Source organism: Trichechus manatus, unplaced genomic scaffold, assembly GCF_000243295.1.
Source record: "Trichechus manatus latirostris isolate Lorelei unplaced genomic scaffold, TriManLat1.0 scaffold00004, whole genome shotgun sequence".
NCBI lineage: Eukaryota > Metazoa > Chordata > Mammalia > Sirenia > Trichechidae > Trichechus > Trichechus manatus.
Window position 1 is genome coordinate 566,746 of NW_004443940.1, and position 18,753 is coordinate 585,498.

An 18,753-nucleotide genomic window follows, 5' to 3' on the forward strand; every position below is an offset into this window, starting at 1 on the left:
AAAATGACAATTCTACCCAAAGCAGTTTACAAATACTATACAATCCCAAACCAAATACCAAAAACATTCTTTAAAGAGCTGGAAAAACTAATCATTAACTTTGTTTGGAAAAAGGAGAAGCCCTGGAGAAGTAAAGCACTATTTAAAAAGAATAAAGTAGGAGGACTTGCAATACCTGACCTCAGAACCTACTATACAGCTACTGTAGTCAAAACAGCCTGGTACTGGTACAACGACAGATATATTGACCAATGGAACAGAATTGAGAACCAAGATGTAAATCCATCCACCTATGCTCACCTGAACTTCGACAAGGGCCCAAAGTCCATCAAATGGGGAAAAGACAGTCTTTTTTACAAATGGTGCTGACAAAACTGGACATCCATCTGCAAAAATGAAACAGCACCCATACCTCAAACCATATACAAAAACTAATTCAAAATGAATCAAAGACCTAAACATAAACCCAAAAACTATAAAGTTCATAGAAGAAAAAGTAGGATCAATGCTACAGACCCTAACACAGGGCATTAACAGGGTACAAACCATAACCAATAACACACAAACTCCAGAAGATAAGCTAGATAACTGGGATCTTCTAAAAAGTAAACACATATGCTCACCCATAGACTTCACCAAAAGACTAAAAAGAGAACCTACAGACTAGGAAAAAATTTTTGGACGTTATAAGTTAGACACAGCTCTAATCTCTAAAAAATACAAGAAAATTCAACACCTCTGCAACAAAAAGACAAACAATCATATTAAAAAATGGGCAACGGAAATGAATAGACACTTCACCAAAGAAGACATTAAAGCTGGCAACAGACACATGAGGAAATGCTCGCCATCACCAGCCATTAGAGAAATGCAAACTAAAACTACAATGAGATACCATCTCACCCCTGCGTTACTGGCATGAATCAAAAAAACTGGAAATAACAAATGTTGGAGAGGCTGTGGGGAGATCCAAATTCTCATGCACTGCTGGTGAGAATGCAAAATGATACAACTGTTTTGGAAAATGGTATGGTGCTTCCTTAGAAAGCTAGAAATAGAAATACCATACAATCCAGCAATCCCACTCCTAGGAATAAATCCTAAAGAGATAAGAGCCATCACATGAATAGACATATGCATACCCATGTTCACTGCAGCATTGTTCACAATAGCAAAAAGATGGAAACAACCTACATGCCCATCAACAGATGAATGGAGAAACAAATTTGGTACATACACACCATGAAGTATTATGCAACGATAAAGAACAATGATGAATCTGTGAAGCATCTTACAACATGGATGAAACTGGAGGGCTTTATGCTGACTGAAATAAGTCAATCACGAAAGCACAAATATTGTATGAGACCTCTACTGTAAAAACTCATGAAAAATTTTACACACAAGAAGAGACAATCTTTGTTAGTTACGAGGGATGAGAGGCATAGCGGGGGAATGCTTAATAGACAATAGATAAGTGATAACTTTGGTGAAGGGTAAGTCAGTACACAATACTGAGGAATCCAGCACAACTTGTACAAAACGAGGTAACGGAAGCTCCATAGATACATCCAAACTCCCTGAGGGATTGAATTGCTGGGTGGAGGACTGTGGTGACCATGGTCTCAGGGAACATCTAGCTCAATTGGCATAACATGGTTTATAAAGACGATGTTCTACATTCTGCCTTGGTAAGTAGCTTCTGGGGTCTTAAAAGCCTGTGAGCAGCCATCTAAGATACTCCACTGGTCTCATCCCTTCGGGAGCAAGGGAGAATGAAGAGAACAGGATACAAGGAAAAGATTAGTCCAAAGGACTAATGGACCACAACTACCATGGCTTCCACCAGGCTGAGTCCAGTGAAACTAGATGGTGCCAGGCTACCACCACTGACTGTTCTGACAGGGATCACAACAGAGGGTTCTGGACAGAACTGGAGAAAAATGTAGAACAAAATTCTAACCCACAAAAAAAGACCAGACTTACTGGCCTGACAGAGACTGGAGAAACCCCCAGAGTATGGCCCCCGGAGATCCTTTTAGCTCAGTAATGAAGTCACTCCCGAGGTTCACCATTCAGCTAAAGATTAGATAACCCCATAAAACAAAATGAGACTAATGGGGCACAACAGTCCAGGGACAAGGACTAGAAGGCAGGAGAGGACAGGAAAGCTGGTAATAGGGAACTGAAGGTTGAGAAGGGACAGTGTTTACACGTCGTGGGGTTGTTAACCATTGTCATAAAACAATATGTGTACTGTTTAATGAGAAGCTATTTGTTCTGTAAACCTTCATCTAAAGTACAATAAAAAGTAAAAATATACTACAGTGAGATACTATCTCACCCCTACATTACTGGCAGAAATAAAAAAAAAAATTTGGGGGAGCTTTTGGGGTGATTGGAACTCTTATGCACTGCTTCTGGGAAATGTAAAAAATGTAAAATAGTACACTCACTATTGAAAATGATAGAACGTCTCCTTAAAAAGCTAGAGATAGAAATACTATATGATCCAGCAATCCCACTCTTAGGAATATATCCTAGAGAAATAAGCGCTGTCACACAAATAGACTTGTGCACATCCATGTTCATTACAGCATTATTCACAGTAGCAAAAAGATGGAAACAACCTAAGTGCCCATCAACAGATGAATGGATAAACAAATTATGGTACACACACACAATGGAATACTACACAATGATAAAGAACTGATGAATCTGCAAAACATCTCTCAAAATGGATGAATCTGGAGGGTGTTATGCTAAGTTAAATAAGTCAATCACAAAAGGATAAATACTGTATGAGGCCACTATTATAAAAACCCAAGAAAAGGTTTACACATAGAAGAAAAAAAAATGATGGTTACGCAGGAAGGTAGATGTTGGGAGGGGAAATTACTAACTAGATAGTAGACAAGTGTTAACTTTGGTGAAGGGAAAGACAACACACAATACAGGGTAAGTCAGCACACCTCGACCAAAGCAAAGTCACAGAAGCTTCCTAGACACAACCAAACCGCATAAGGGACTGAGTTCCTGGGACTGAGGGCTTGGGATCTTTGTCTTGGGGAACGTCTAGGTCAGTCGGCATAACACATTTCATAAAGAAAATGTTCTACATCCTACTTTGGTGAATAGCATCTGGGGTCTTATAAGCTTGCAAACGGCCATCTTGGATACATCTATTGGTCCCATCCTCTCTCGAGCAAAGGAGAATGAAGAAAACCAAAGACACAAAGAAAATATTAGTCCAAAGGACTAATGGACCACATGAACCACAGCCTCTTGCAGCCTGAGCCCAGAAGAACTAGATGGTGCCCTGCTACAACCACCGACTGCTCTGACAGGGATCTCAATAGAGGGCCCTAGACAGAGCAGGAGAAAATGTAGAACAAAATTCAAATTCACAAAAAAAGAGGAGACTTACTGGTCTGACAGAAACTGGAGGAACCCCTGAGACTGTGGCCCGTGGACACCCTGCCAACTCAGAACTGAAGCCACTTCCAAAGTCCACCTTTCAGCCAAAGATTACATAGTTCTATACAACAAACAATAACACATGTGAGGAATGTGCTTCTTAGTTCAGTCAAGTAAATGAGAGCAAATGGGCTACACCTGCCCAAAAGCAAAGACAAGAAGGCAGGAAGGGACAGGAAAAGTGGAAGAATGGAGGGGAACCTGGGGTGGAAAGGGAAAGGAGGAAAGTGCTGACACAATGCAGGGATTGCAATCTATGTCACAAAACAATTCAAGTGTAAATTTTTTAACTAATTTGCACTATATACTTTCACCTAAAGCACACATGCGCGCACGCGCGCGCGCGCGCGCACACACACACACACACACACACACAAAGCATGCAGCAAATAGACTTAAAAGGAAAATAGTAACTATAATAAAACCAGAAAAACATAGAATTTAACCAACTTGAATCTCTGATTTTCTGCAGAATTCAGGTTTGATTATAGATTGCATCTTGCAATCTCATAATGTATCCTGTCTCTGCTGGTGAGAAATGATGTCTCACAAAAACAACCAACTGAATGAAACTACTCTTTTAGAGAAGAAAAAATCTATTACCACTGCCACCTTCCACCACCCTCTTCACCACTTTTTTCAACCATATTTTGTCCTTCACATTCTATGTCTTTTTCAGACATGCTGTAGGAATAGGAGATGGAGGATGGAGGACTCTGGTAGGGTATGGGTAGTAGGTATGCACCGTCAATCAACAGAGACAGAGGAAGGAGTGACAAATAGAACATTACCAAAGTGAGAGCAGAACAGGTGGAAGCCCATGTAACGTGAAGTATCAGGGGCAAATAAATAAGTAAAAATACACAAATATCAAAGGTCCTGCTTATAGAATATTAGATTTTTCTAGCTTAGAGCTCTATTGACTGATAAAATGAACTGTTCTCACGGAGTCATTTTCACATAAATGCATCTAGCCACTCGTAAAATGTCTCGTGGCAGTAACCTCAATAAACATTCTATTAATAAAGACAATTTTAATTAGATTGTTTTCTGAGAGCAGATTTTGATAGGATATCCTAACATCATTATGCTTGCAGTAGTCAAAACAAAAAAAATATAAATATTAACCTGATGTATCCTTTGTCCTCATCATCATGTACAATTTATCACCAAGTTAGGTGGGTTTCATCTCCACAATATGACATGAATCTATTTCTTTTCTATTCCTTGTCAGCTCATTCCCAAGTTATTGTCATCTGTTTCATGGGTGATTGTTGATCTTTTTGCTTCCATCTTTTGCAACTTTTCAAACCACTCTCCTCACAGAAATGAGTGAGTTTTAAAAAATGTAAGTCAGTATATCTCACTCCCCTGATAAACGGTTTTCACTTTCTGTTAAAATTTAAATCCAACCCTTTGACTGTGGCCTAGAATGTTCTTCATGTTCCAGTTCCCTCAGCCCTCTATTCTCTCTGCAATCCAGCAACATTCAGTTCTTTTCTCTTTCTTTAAAACATCAATTCTCTTTCTTACTGATGGATGTATGAATCTGCTCTTCCTTCTTTCCTGCATGCTCTTTGTTTTCCAATTTTTTGCGTAGTTAACCAGAGTTTCATTCTTCAGGTCTCGGTTTAAGTGCCACCTCCTCAGAGAAGTACCCCTGAATGTTCCTGTTTAAACTAGTTTCTGTTTTCTCTTTTCTATCACATTACTATGAATTTCCTTTATAGAATTTTCACAATTTTTAATAATCCAGTATATTTATAAAATTTCCTAATTATCTGCCTATCCTTCCCTCACCAAAATGGCAGGTACCTCATCTGACCTTCTTTCTAAATCCTCAGAACACAGCAGAGTGTCTTTCACAAATAGGTATGCCATATATTTGTTTAATATATTAATTGATGGTTGAACAAATAAGGAGAATAAAAGAAGACCGCTGAGGTTCTGAGAACAAAACGAAGAACAGAACTGGGAGATAGAAAACTAAGAAGACAAACTCCATCAAACTCACAGTTTTGCTGAGATCTGACCATGAGTGTGTGTGCACTGTGTGTTGAACCAGTGTGTAGGGAAGTGAGGGAGGAAATGGAAAGAGCTGAGGTGGTGCATGCTTCAGAGAAAAGCCTCTAAGATGCCCCTGGGAACTACAGATGGTTGTTAAGCTTCCTTTTGTTCCCGATAATAGCTGAAGATCACAGCCCATTCCCATCCTGAACTCTGATTCAAGAGGAAGCATAAGAAGGAATAGAAACTTAAAAACAAAAAAAATTTTAGAATAACCTCTCTCCTGTGGCCTCTGTCCCAGCATTGTTCACATGCAGCACAAAAAAATTTTACAGGAGCATCACAGAACTGCTTAAGAACACATAACCAAAACCAACCCCATTGCCATGCAATCTAATCAGACTCATGGTGAGCTCGTGTGTTATAGAGAAGAACTGCTCCATAGGGTTTCTTGGATGTCATCTTTATGGAAGCAGGTTGCCAGGGCTTTCTTCCGTGGTGCCACTGGATGAATTTGAACTGCCAACCATTAGGTAAGCAGAGGATCGCAAACCATTTGAGCCACCTAGGGACTTTAAGAGCATATACAAAGTTAGAAAAGTACCTAAGTTTGCACCTCTAAATGCCAAGGTAATTATCCTCTTATTTTCCCTTATCTTCCTTAATTATTACAAATACATTAGGAACATTTCCCATAAACTTTAAGGAACTAACTCACCTCTCGTTACATATTAATAACAATATTACTTTTATTGCATATGTGCTATGTACAAGGCACAGCTGTGAGCACTTTACATGTATTACCAAGTCATTAAATACTAATAACAACCTTATGGCTACAACCTTATGGGTACAGCACAGATTAACCCCATTTTACACATGAGAAAGCTGAGGGTAAAACTCCAGAGGTTAAGAACATGCTTAAGATTATATACCTGTTGTCTTAGCTTCATAAGGCTGCCATAACAAAATATCACAGAGTAGGTGGCTTTAACGAACAAACGTGTTGTCTCACCGTTCTAGAGACTAGAAATCTGAATTCAAAGCATCAGCGTAGTTCTGCTTACTCTCTGATGACTCTAAGGGAGATCTTTCCTTGTCTCTTTCAGTTTCTGGTATGTTCAAGTGTTTCTTGGCATTTCTTTTCTTGTAGACAGATCCTCACATGCTAACTTCCTCATGTGTGCAACTTTTTTTTTTAATCTAGTCTGTTCTCCCCTTTATAAAACACCATTCACAAGGGATTAAGATTAAGATCCTATTCTTTTAACTTAATTTATAACAAGAGAAAAATTCTATTTCCAAACAAGTTCACATTTACAGATCCAGGGGTTAGAACTTGCAACAATTGATCTCCATTCACCTGGAGTATCAGAGGAAGAAGGAGAGTCAGAAATCGGAGGAGGAAATGGATGTGTGTCTAACTGCCTCGGTGAACAACTCCTTCCCATGCCGTGAGACCAGAACTGGATGCCCTGCTACCATTACTGAACATTTTGATCAAAGATTCTATAAAAGAATCCTGATCAAAATGGGAAAATTTGGAACACGATTTTAAATTCTCAATGAAATCCAGATTTTCTAGAATCATTGAGGCTGGAAAAACCCCTGAAACTATTTCCCTGAGATAATCTTTAAACCTTAAATCCTGGATTCTTCTTTGAACCAAACAATAGTTTAGCTTAATTGGTAAAGTATGTCTGCCTTGAGCATTGTGCTCTTTTAAAGAGTTATCTATGTGGGATAAAATTGACAACAGCAACTTGAAAGGTTAGATGAAAAGCTTAGGGGGGAGTGAGTGAATGGTAATTGTGGTGGAATAATTTGGAAAACAATAGTGAGAATGGTTGGGTAACTTGAATCTGATCAAAGTCATGAATTGTACATGTAGAAATTGTTGAAATGGTGTATTGTTAGTTGTGTATATTTTCACCAAAAAATAAAATAAATAAAATTTTTAAAATGAATGAAGGACCCCATTCCTGATGATGGCACTGTTAACCACTGTGCCTGGTTGATAGAGGTTATCCTTATAGCTAGGAGGCCAGTTATCCCTTCCTAGCTACATGTAAGTAGTAAATTTTCTATATGCCTCTCACACAGAGAGAATCCAAATCATACACTCAGTCCCAGGTTGAAACAAGTTTGAACCAAAACATGTGGTGTAGTTGGGGAGCACCTATATGATAATAATTTAAGAGGAACTTTTGAAGACTTCTAAAATCCCAGGTGAAATATCTTAAAGCAGAGGGAAATTAATATAATGAGTTAGCTTATGATTAGTTTAACTGCTTTCCTTATTGTTTTTCTATGCAGAAAGCCAATGTGATTATATTAGATGGAATTTGGGGGATGGCTAGATAGGCAAATTAGAGGGCAGAAGGTCAGAAACACAGATCAGGAAGATAATGGGACCTTAGAAATTAGGCCCACATTGCCTATGAACCTCCTTATCAAAGCTGATCTCCAAATCTGGTTCCATCATAGTGGTTGATCACAGGCATGAGTAAGCCACAGGCCTGAGTAAGGCACAATGGAAAACAGAAAAAAGTTAAATTGCTTCAAGATTGTGCAATATCATGAATGTCAGGCTAAGGATCCCAGTCATTATATTTTAAAGCCAAGAAGATCTAAAGAGACAATTATCTAAATATCAAAAATATTCTAAAACTTACAGTATTTAGGTTAAGAGCTCAGCTGCTAACCAAAAGGTTGTCAGTTTGAATCTACCAGCTGCTCCTTGGAGTCTTTATGGGACAGCTCTACTCTGTCCTATACAGTCACTCTGAATCGGAATCAACACGAAGGCAATGGGTTTGGTTTTGGTTTTTATTTCAGAGAAAACATTCCTTTACAGAAGATCAAACACTATTTATAATGCAAATGTCAACATGTCTTGTATTTGTGTTAGGTGGATTGTTGGGCATCTGAATTTTGATGTTCATTGTATAGAATATGTTTCCCAGGGCCCAGGTAGCCTATATAGGGAGAGCCAAGCTACTTCCTAAGGAAACTAACTTTCTCTCCCAAAAAAAAAGAATGATAGTGTGTGATTTATCTTAAACGCATATAAACAAGAGTTAGAAACGCACTAAAAAATATTAGAAATCCCTTCAATTTCTTTTGTTACATTAAAAAAAAATGGAGTCATATGAATAAGAAAATGAAACTCTTATGATTCAGACTTTTTTTTATTGAATTAGGAGTCAGATTTTGGCCCCAAAGGGGAAGATTTCTTCTCAGTGATTAACATATTACCCAGAAACATCTGGCTTCCTGGAATACTCAATAAAATAAATCCAAATATCTTGGCAATATCTTTCAAGAACCACAATTTCTGCCAATAAAGCAATAATGGTCACTAACTTGTGCTAAGAATACTCCCACTTTGATTATTTTAGGGTCTGATTGGTGGGAGAGGATTGCTATTGTTCTACAAGTAGAGTTTGACATAAAAAGTGTAGTTGGAGTAGAAATAACACAGAACTGCTTGATGCAATAAACTAAGCGATTACCTTCTTTGGGGAATTTTTTTTTTTAATCATATTTCAATGACCCTCTTTACAATGAGAAAAAAAATTCAGGTTGAAAATTATTTTTATTGACAGCTCAACATTTCCATCCCCCAAATTCCTGATCCTTGGATAAATAAATGTGGTTAATCACCATATAGAGCTATCTTGGGGAACACAAATTTACTTAAAGAATCTGAAGTTGAGGAGATACAAGACTAAGACACTGAGAACTGACAAATTGCTTATGGAAATGGGGAAATACCATATATCTCCATCCAGTTAAAGTCTTAGAGGGAATGTGGCATAAGAAGAAAGTGAACCAAAAGCCCTTTGAGGGAAAGCCAGATGCACTTTTTGATATAAAGAGAACAATTACCTCGAGTTAGATCTACATGAAGACAAGCATCTGGTTGGCAAGAAGTTTTCTGAAACAAAAAGTTCTGATGTCATATGCCAAGTAGACAAGGAAATCAGATAATAAACTATCAATTATCTTGTAAACGGTTGTCATTTTATGGATATATACAGTTACAATAGACTGCTCAAAAAATTATAATAAACTAATCACAGAGAAAAGATTCACTGCTTTGAATTTAGACAGACCTAGATTTGACTCTAACTGCAAGATCTTGGCGATGTTACTTAACTTATTTAGTTCTTAGTTTTCTCAAGTTGTTAATAGAGACATTTCCTGTCTTCACAAGATTGTGAGTATTAAGTGAGTTATTACAAATACCTAAGTCATGTACAGGTAGTCCCCAACTTACCATGTATTCAAGTTATGATGAACCACACTTAACGTCTCTCTTTTTTCTTCTTTTTTACATCTTATCGTTAATAATATGTATTACGTACAGTGTTGTAGTACATAATTTGCTGATGTTATCATTCTCAGATGTTCACTCACAGATGTTCAGTGTTATGATTTATTGTTCAAAGTATGCTTATAAGAGGCTATGGCAATAAAAATGAAAACTAAAAAAAAAAATTGAAGTATTGGACTTACGTCAGATCAGACTTATGACAGGGCCATCAGAATGGAACCCCATTCAGGGACTACCTGTATATTAACTTGAAAGTGCTGTCACATGTTAAAAATACTATTCAATGATAGTATTAAAAGTGACAAAATATGTAAACTGAGGCTTAGAGAAACAATGATTTTCAAGGTCAATGATTGATGACCTTGTTTTTACCTTCAAACTAGACATCCTATTTCCCTGTCCAGGGCTTTCCCTACTACACCAAACCCTATGAAAGGTTCACATTTAAGCCTTGATTTCATGCTCCATCACCATTAGGACCTCTTCAGTGTCTTCACCATGAACTTTCCTTAGACTGATTTTGCCAGGAAACTTGTTAAGTTCTCTAAGTGCTTTCTGCCTGTGACATACCATCTTCATACCAATTGTTTCATTTAACTTTGCAATTTTATTTTCGAATTCAATTTTAGTTGGATTGCAGTAAAAAAAAAATAAGTTCTTTGAGATTAAAAAAAGACCAAAAAAAGAAGTTGTAGTCCAGTGAATTCCGACTTACAGCGCAGAGATGTGGAACTGCTGAGCTTTGGGTTAACAGCAGAGCTCTTTAACCACGTGTGCCACTAGGGCTCCTTCTTTGAGATAATGCAGAAGCATAATTAAGAAACCAACCACACCACTTATTTAAGCACTTACAAACTCAAGCATTTGTTTTCTTAACAAACAGCTAAGCAAGCTAAAAATGTGTAAGAAGATTTAAAATATGAATCACTGCATTGGTCAGTCTCTCTGCCTTAATTGCCCTCAGGTATTTATGGATGTTTATTGAAGAAGTGCAGAGAGACAAGCACATGAATCACTGGATAAGAAGTAAATCAGTGATGGAGTGACAGGATGGACTTTTATGCTATAGAGCTGGACATCAGTAGTATTACCTTACTAATAGAATTTCACCTTTCATGCGGGAGGACCTGGGCTTGATTCCTGGCCAGTGCACCTCATTTACAGCCACCACCCATCTGTGTGTGGAGGCTTGCATGTTGCTAAGATGATGAACAGGTTTCAGCAGAGCTTACAGACTAGAACAGAATATAAATATATATAAATATAAATTCCAAAAATCAGCCCACAAAAACCCTATGGGTCACAATGGTCAGATCTGCAACAAAGGACCACACAGCATTTAGTTCCCTTGTGCATGAGGTTGAGATGAATCAGGGGGTGACTTGATGGCAGCTAACAATGACAACAACAAAGTATAATAGGCAGAATAATGTCCCTTCAAAAATGCCCAGGCTTTAATCATGACATCTATGGATATGTCACATTACATGAAAAAACATTTTTCAGATGAGGTTAAGTTTAGGGACCATGAGATGGGGAGATGGTGGGCTCAGTCTAATCACACTAGTCCTTAAAAGCAGAGAACTTTCTCTGGCTGGAAGCAGAGGAGGGATGAGGCAGAAAGGCAGGTCAGAGAGATATGAAACATAAGAAGGACTTGCACCATGGTTGGCTTTGAAGAGGGAAGGAGGAATCCTCTATTCAAGGACATGGGCAGTCTCTAGAAGCTGAGAAACACTTGCCCAGCCAAAAGCCAGCAACAAAACGGAGACCTCAGTCCCATAATCTCATGGAACTGAATTCTGCCAACAAGGTGTATGAGTCTGAAAGCTAATTTTTCCCCAGAGTCTTCAGTAAGGAATGTAGGTGGGCTGATACCTTCATTTCTAAGTAAAGGAATCAGCTGATCTGACTGGACTTCTAAACTACAAAATGGTGACATAATATATTTGTATTGTTTTTAGCTGTTAGCTTTGTGGTAATTTGTTACAGCAACAATATAAAACTAATACTCTAGGTTCCATCATTCAAAGTTACGCTATTTCTCTCTGTTGTTCCAGTCCTCACCATATATATGTTTGTCCTGGGCAAGGAGATCATATACTTATTGAAGTAGCAGATGGCCCTTTCTCATTCTCACTCTTGTTGGCAATTTTGCACATCTGTCATTTTGGAACTTTCTTCCTTCTCGGCCAGACAGAGGTTCAAAGTATAGGTTTCAGAGTAAAACCTAAGCTTGAATAATAATTCAACCAATTTCTGTGTGACTTTGAGCAAGTTACTTAACTTCTCTAAACAGAAGTTTCCTTAGCTATTAAACTAGATAATAAAGTTGCTTTATAAAGTTGCTGTAAACATTAAATGAATGAAGTATGAAAAATATACCTGTTGCTTAGTATAGTGCCTGCTATTTAGTGACAAATATAGTAGCTACCTATATGATTATTATTCTGACTGTTAAAATTAACTTTGGGAATTATTCTCCTTCCCACTGAGTCTCCCATCTCTTCTCTTTTACTGGTTCCAGATTCTCTTTTTTTCTCTTAAAAGAAGAATTTGCGCCAAAGCCTGTGTATTAGCGTTTGCACTGCTTTCTCCTTAACTTTTCCCTTCTTTATTCCTCTCCCTGCCACCCCCTCTATTTTTACCTTCTTTCCTTTCTCCCTCCCGCACTTGAAAAACATGCCAAAGTAGCAAAGGAGAAAGATTGATTTAAAGAATAAACACTATAACTGAAATACTTTTCTTTTAGCTATCCGGCTCTCTTTAACCTTAAAAATCTAAGATTAGCTATAGCAGCTTGTTTCACTTTTTACAACAAATAGTGTCTATTTATACATCTCCCTATTTCTTATAAGTATTGCCAAAGATTTTTTTAATATTCTCAGTACTTTCAAAAATCAATATTTGGCTTTCTTGATCCTCACAATTATCTATTTTCTATTGTTCATTGGTTTCTGGTCTCATGCTGATTAGCTTTTCTAATCTTCTGTGGATTCATTCTAATGTTTCCTACCACCCCCCTAAATGTTTAAATTAAATGCCCAGCTCATTAATTTTCAACACTTCAGCTTTTCTCCTAAAGATATTTAAACTAGCTAGTTTTATCCAAAATATTACAGACATAATGCTTTAATTAGCACTCAGTTATAAAATATGTTCTAGTTTCAGTTATTATACCTACTCTGCATAATTGCCAAAGACCAGACAAGTTGTGGAATGACACCGAGGACATCATATATAAAGAAAGCAAAAGTTCATGAAAAATACAAGAAAGAAAGAAAAGACCAAAATGGATGTCAGAAAAGGCTCTGAAACTTGCCCTTGAACATCAAGTAGCTAAAGCAAACAAGAAATAATAAGGAAAAGAGCTGAACAGAAAATCTCAAAGGGCAGTTTGAAAAGACAAAGTAAAATATTATAATGAAATGTACAAAGACCCGGAGTTAGAAAACCAAAAGGGAAGAACACACTTGGCATTTCTCAAGCTGAAAGAACTGAAGAGAAAATTCAAGCCTCCAGTTGCAATGTTGAAGGATTCTATGGGCAAAATATTGAATGATGCAGGAAACATCAAAAGAAGATGGAAGGAACACATAGAGTCACTGTACCAAAGAGAATTGGTCAACATCCAACCATTTCAGGAGGTAGCATATGATCAAGAACCAATAATACTGAAGAAAGAAGTCCAAGCTGTACTGAAGGCATTGGCAAAAAACAAGGCTCCAGGAACTGAAGGAATACCTATGGAGATGTTTCAACAAACAGATGCAACTCGGGAAGTGCTCACTTGTCTATGTTAAGAAATTTGGAAGACAGTTGCCTGGCGAGTCAGCTGGAAAAGATCCATATTTGTGTCCATTCCAAAGAAAGGTGATCCAGTAGAATTCAGAAATTATCTAATAATATCGTTAATATCACAAGCAAGTAAAATTTTGATGAAGGTCATTCAAAAATAGTTGCAGCAGTACATAGACAGAAACTGCCAAAACTTCAAGCCAGATTCAGAAGAGAACCTGGAACAAGGGATATCATTGCTAATGTCAGATGGATCGTAGCTGAAAGCAGAGAATACCAGAAATTGTTTACCCGTATTTTACTGTCTATGCAAAGGCACTTGACAAAACTGTGGAAAACATTGCATAGAACGGTAATTTCAGAACACACAGTTTTGCTCATGTGGAAACTGTACATAGTCTAAGAAGCAGTCTTTCAAACAGAACAAGGGGACACTAGATGGTTTGAAATCAGGAAAGGTGTGCATCAAGGTTGTATCCTTTTGCCATACTTATTCAATCTGTATGCTGAGCAAATGATCTGAGAAGCTGGATTATATGAAGAAGAACGTGGCATCAGGATTGGGAGAAGACTCATTAACAACCTCCAATATGCAGATGACACAGCCTTGCTTGCTGAAAAAGAAGAGGACTTGAAGAACTTACTGATGACGATCAAGACTACAGCCTTCAGTACGGATTGCACCTCAGCATGAAGAAAACAAAAATCCTCACAACTGGACCAATAAACAACATCATGATAAATGCAGAAATTTTTGAAGTTGTCAAGGATTTCATTTTAGTTGGATCCACAATCAACACCCACAGAAGCGGCCATCAAGAAACCAAAGGACACATTGCATTAGGCAAATCTGCTGCAAAGGACCCTTTTAAAGTGTTCAAAAGCAAAGACGGCACTTTGAAGACTAAGGTGCATCTGACCCAAGGCATGGTGTTTTCAATCACCTCATATACATGCGAAAGCTGGACAATGAATAAGGAAGACCAAAGAAGAATTGATGCCTTTGAATTATGGTCTTGGCGAAGAATATTGAATATATCAAGGACTGCCAAGAAGAATGAACAAATCTGTCTTAGAAGAATTATAGCCAGAATGCTCCTTAGAAGTGAGAATGGCGAGACTTTGTCTCACGTACTTTCGATATGTTATTAGGAGGGACCAGTCTTTGGAGAAGGACATCATGCTTGGTAAAGTGGAAGGTCAGCGAAAAAGAGGAAGACCCTCAAGGAGATGGATTGACACAATGGCTACAACAACGGTGTTATGGATTGAATTGTGTCCCCCCAAACTATCTGTCAACTTGGCTAGCCTATGATTCCCCGTATTGTGTGATTGTCCACCATTTTGTCATCTGATATTATCTCCTGTGTGTTGTAAATCCTACCTCTATGATGTTAATAAAGTAGGATTAGCAGCAGTTATGTTAATGAGGCAGGATTCAGTCTACAAGATTAGGTTGTGTCTTAAGCCAATCTCTTTTGAGATTTAAAAGAGAGAAGTGAGCAGAGAGACATAGGGACTTCATACCACCAAGAAAGCAGTGCTGGGAACAGAGCACATCCTTTGGACCCAGGGTTCCTGTGAGAAGAAGTTCCTAGACCATGGGAAGATTGATGACAAAGACCTTCCCCTAGAAACAACAGAAAGAAAAAGGCTTCCCCAGATGCTGGTGCCCTGAATTCAGACTTCTAGCCTATGAGAAGATAACTTCTGTTTGTTAAAGCCGTCCACTTGTGATATTTCTGTTATAGCAGCACTAGATAGCTAAGACAAATGGGCTCAAACATGGCAACAATTGTGTGGATGGCACAGGACTCACAGTGTTCCGTTCTTTTGTACATAGGGTCTCTATGAGTCAGAATCAACTGGACAGCACCTAACAACAACACTCTGTGTATTATTCAGATGTATTATTTAATTTCCAATAGATGGTATTTTCCAATTATTATCATTATTATTTTACAATATGCATTTGCATTTTGGAGGAAGAAATTGATCTATATAAAATTCAATTATTCAAAAAACTTAGAGACTTACTGTTCTGCCTAGTACATGGAAAATATTTACTTGTTTATAAACATATATTCTGTAATTGAAATAAATGCATATTTCATAGTTGTTGAGTGGAATCTTCTGCATATACATTTGATTAAACATTTTTAAAGCTTTATTGAGGCATAACTCACATACTATATAATTTACTCACTTGAAGTCTACAATCAAGTAGGTTTTAATGCATTTACAGAATTGTGCAACCATCACCACTATCTAATACCAGAATATCTTTAACACCTTCCAAAAATCCTGTACGCATTAACAATCATTCCCCATTCCTGCTCCCCACTCCACACCTTCTGTCCCAGATCCAGGCAATCTAAGTTCCATCTCTGATGATTTATCTATTCTAAATATTTCCCATAAATGGAATCAAACAATATGTAGCCTTTTGTGACTGACTTCTTTCATTTACCATAATGTCATCAAGATTCATCCACGTTGTAGCATTTATCAGTACTTCATTCTCTTGTATTTCCACATATTATTGCATCGTATGGACATACCACTTTTGTTTATCCAAGCATCAGTTGGACCTTTAGGTTGTTTCCAAATTTTTACTATTATTAAAAATACTCCACTTACAATCTTTGTGTGAGGACATATGTTTTATTTCTCTTGGTTATAGGAATAGAATTACTGGGTCATATGGTACCTCTATGTTTAACATTTGGAGGAATTTCCAAAATTGTTTTCCAAAGCCACTATACATTGTACATTGTACATTCCCACCAGCAATGTGTGTGGGTTCTAATTGTTCCACATTTTTGTCGACACTTATTATTGTCTCTCTTTTATATTTTAGCTATTCTTTTCTCATCGTAGTTTTGAATTATACTTCCCTGATGGTGCAGTGGTTAAGAGCTTGGCGGTTAACCTAAAGGTCAGCAGTTTGAATCCACCAGCTGCTCCTTGTAAACCCTATGGGGTACTTCTACTCTGTCCTGTAGGATTGCTATGATTTGCAATTGACTCAGTTGCAACGGAGAAGCAAATGTCTTACGATTTTGAGTATCTTTTCATGTGGTTTTTGGCCATTTGTATATCTTCAATGGGAAAATAGATATTCAAATTATTTGATCATTATAAAATTGAGTTATTTGCCTTTTTATTATGGAGCTGTAAGATTTCTTTATATATTATGGATACTAGACCCTTATCAGATATATGGTTTCAAATTTTTTTTTTCTCATTATGCGAATTCTCTTTTCACTTTTTTGGTGGCGTCATTTGACCCACAAACATTTTTAATTTTGTGAAAACAAGTTTATCTATATTTCTTTTGTATCTTGTGATTTTGGTGTCATATCTAAGAAATCATTGTATAATATAAGGTAAAGGATATTTACTCTTATGTTTTCATCTAGGAGTTTCCTACTTTCAGCTATTAGATTTAGGTCTATGGTGTGACGCAGGGAGCCAATTCATTCTTTTGCATGTTGATATCCACTTGTCCAAGCACCATTTGCTAAAATGACTATTCATTCTTTCATTGAATTGTCTTGATACTCTTGTTGAAATTCAATTGGTCATAAATGTGAGGATTTATTTCTGGTCTCTCAAGTCTATTCCATTGGTTTACATGTCTATTTGTCAGAGAGGTGAGCTGAATTGAGAGAGCTGAGCTGTGCTGAGCTGCCAATTGTTGAAGCAGCTGATTAAGACAACAAGACAAAAGCTAAGTAATAGGCAAGCTTTAATCACTTACTGCAATAGTACCAGCAAGAGTCTAACCCAAACAAAATGCCAACTGCCTCCTGTTCCATTTTTCTTCTCCATGGAATGGTGTTGGAAGAAGATCATGTAGATCAGTGCAGACATGGGGCCTTGCTTTACTGCCAAGGGAGCCCTGAACAAAAGCCTGCTTCAGTTTTGTGGACCTGGGTTTGTGGTGTTGGTGGTGGGGAGGCAATACATGTGGGAAGAACTAGTAGTGGGGGAGTACCGAATACTGAGTCAGAGGAGTCCCAGGATGGCACAAAAGGTTAAGCAGTGACTGCTAATCAAAAGGTTGGTAGTTCAAATCCACCCAGAGATCCCCGGTAGGAAGGCCTGGCAATCTTGGGAATCCCATGGGGTAAATTCTACTGTGTCCTATAGGGTCACTATGTGTCGGAATTGGCTCGACAGCAAAGGGTTTTGTTTTGTTTTTACCAGTATATACTGACTTTTTCCCTAGTATTGCTTGTTTACTTAAATTTATATTCTTTACTATTAATATATTATGACAGCTTTAATTTGGTTGTAATTTCCATAGCATGTATTTTCCATTCTTTCTTTCTTTTTTTGTATACTTGCCATATATTTTTCGTATAACATTTTTTTTTAAATTGTGCTTTAGGTGAAAGTTTACAGCTCAAGTTAATTGCTCATAAAAAATTATACACATATTGTTATGTGACATCAGTTGCAATCCCTACAATGTGACAGCACACTCCCACTTTCCACCTTAAGTTTCTTGTGTCGATTCAACCAGCTCCTGTCCCTTCCTGCTTTCTCATCCCACCTCCAGACAGGAGCTGCCCATTTGGTCTCTTGTATCTGCTTGAACTAAGAAGCACAATCTTTACAAGTATTATTTTATGTTTTATAGTCCAGTCTAAACTTTGTCTGAAGCATGGGCTTTGGGAAAGCTTTTCGTTCTGGGTTAACAGAGTGTCTGGGAGCCATGGCTTCGGAGGTTCCTCCAGTCTCAGTCAGACCATTAAGTCTGGTCTTTTATGTGAATTTGAGTTCTGCTCCACACTTTTCTCCTGCTCCATCAGGGACTCTCTGTTGTGTTCCCTGTCAGGGCAGTCATTGATGGTAGCCAGGCACCATCTAGTTCTTCTGCCCTCAGGCTGATGGACTCTCTGGTTTATGTGGCCCTTTTGCCTCTTGGGCTAATGTTTCCCTTGTGTCTTTGGTGTTCTTCATTTTCCTTTGCTCCAAATGGGCTGGGACCAATTGATGCATCTTAGATGGCCACTTACTAGCTTTTAAGACCTCAGACTCCACTCAGCAGTGTGGGATGCTGAATGTTTTCTTAATAAACTTTTATTCCAATTGACCTAGATGTCACCGGAAACCATGGTTCC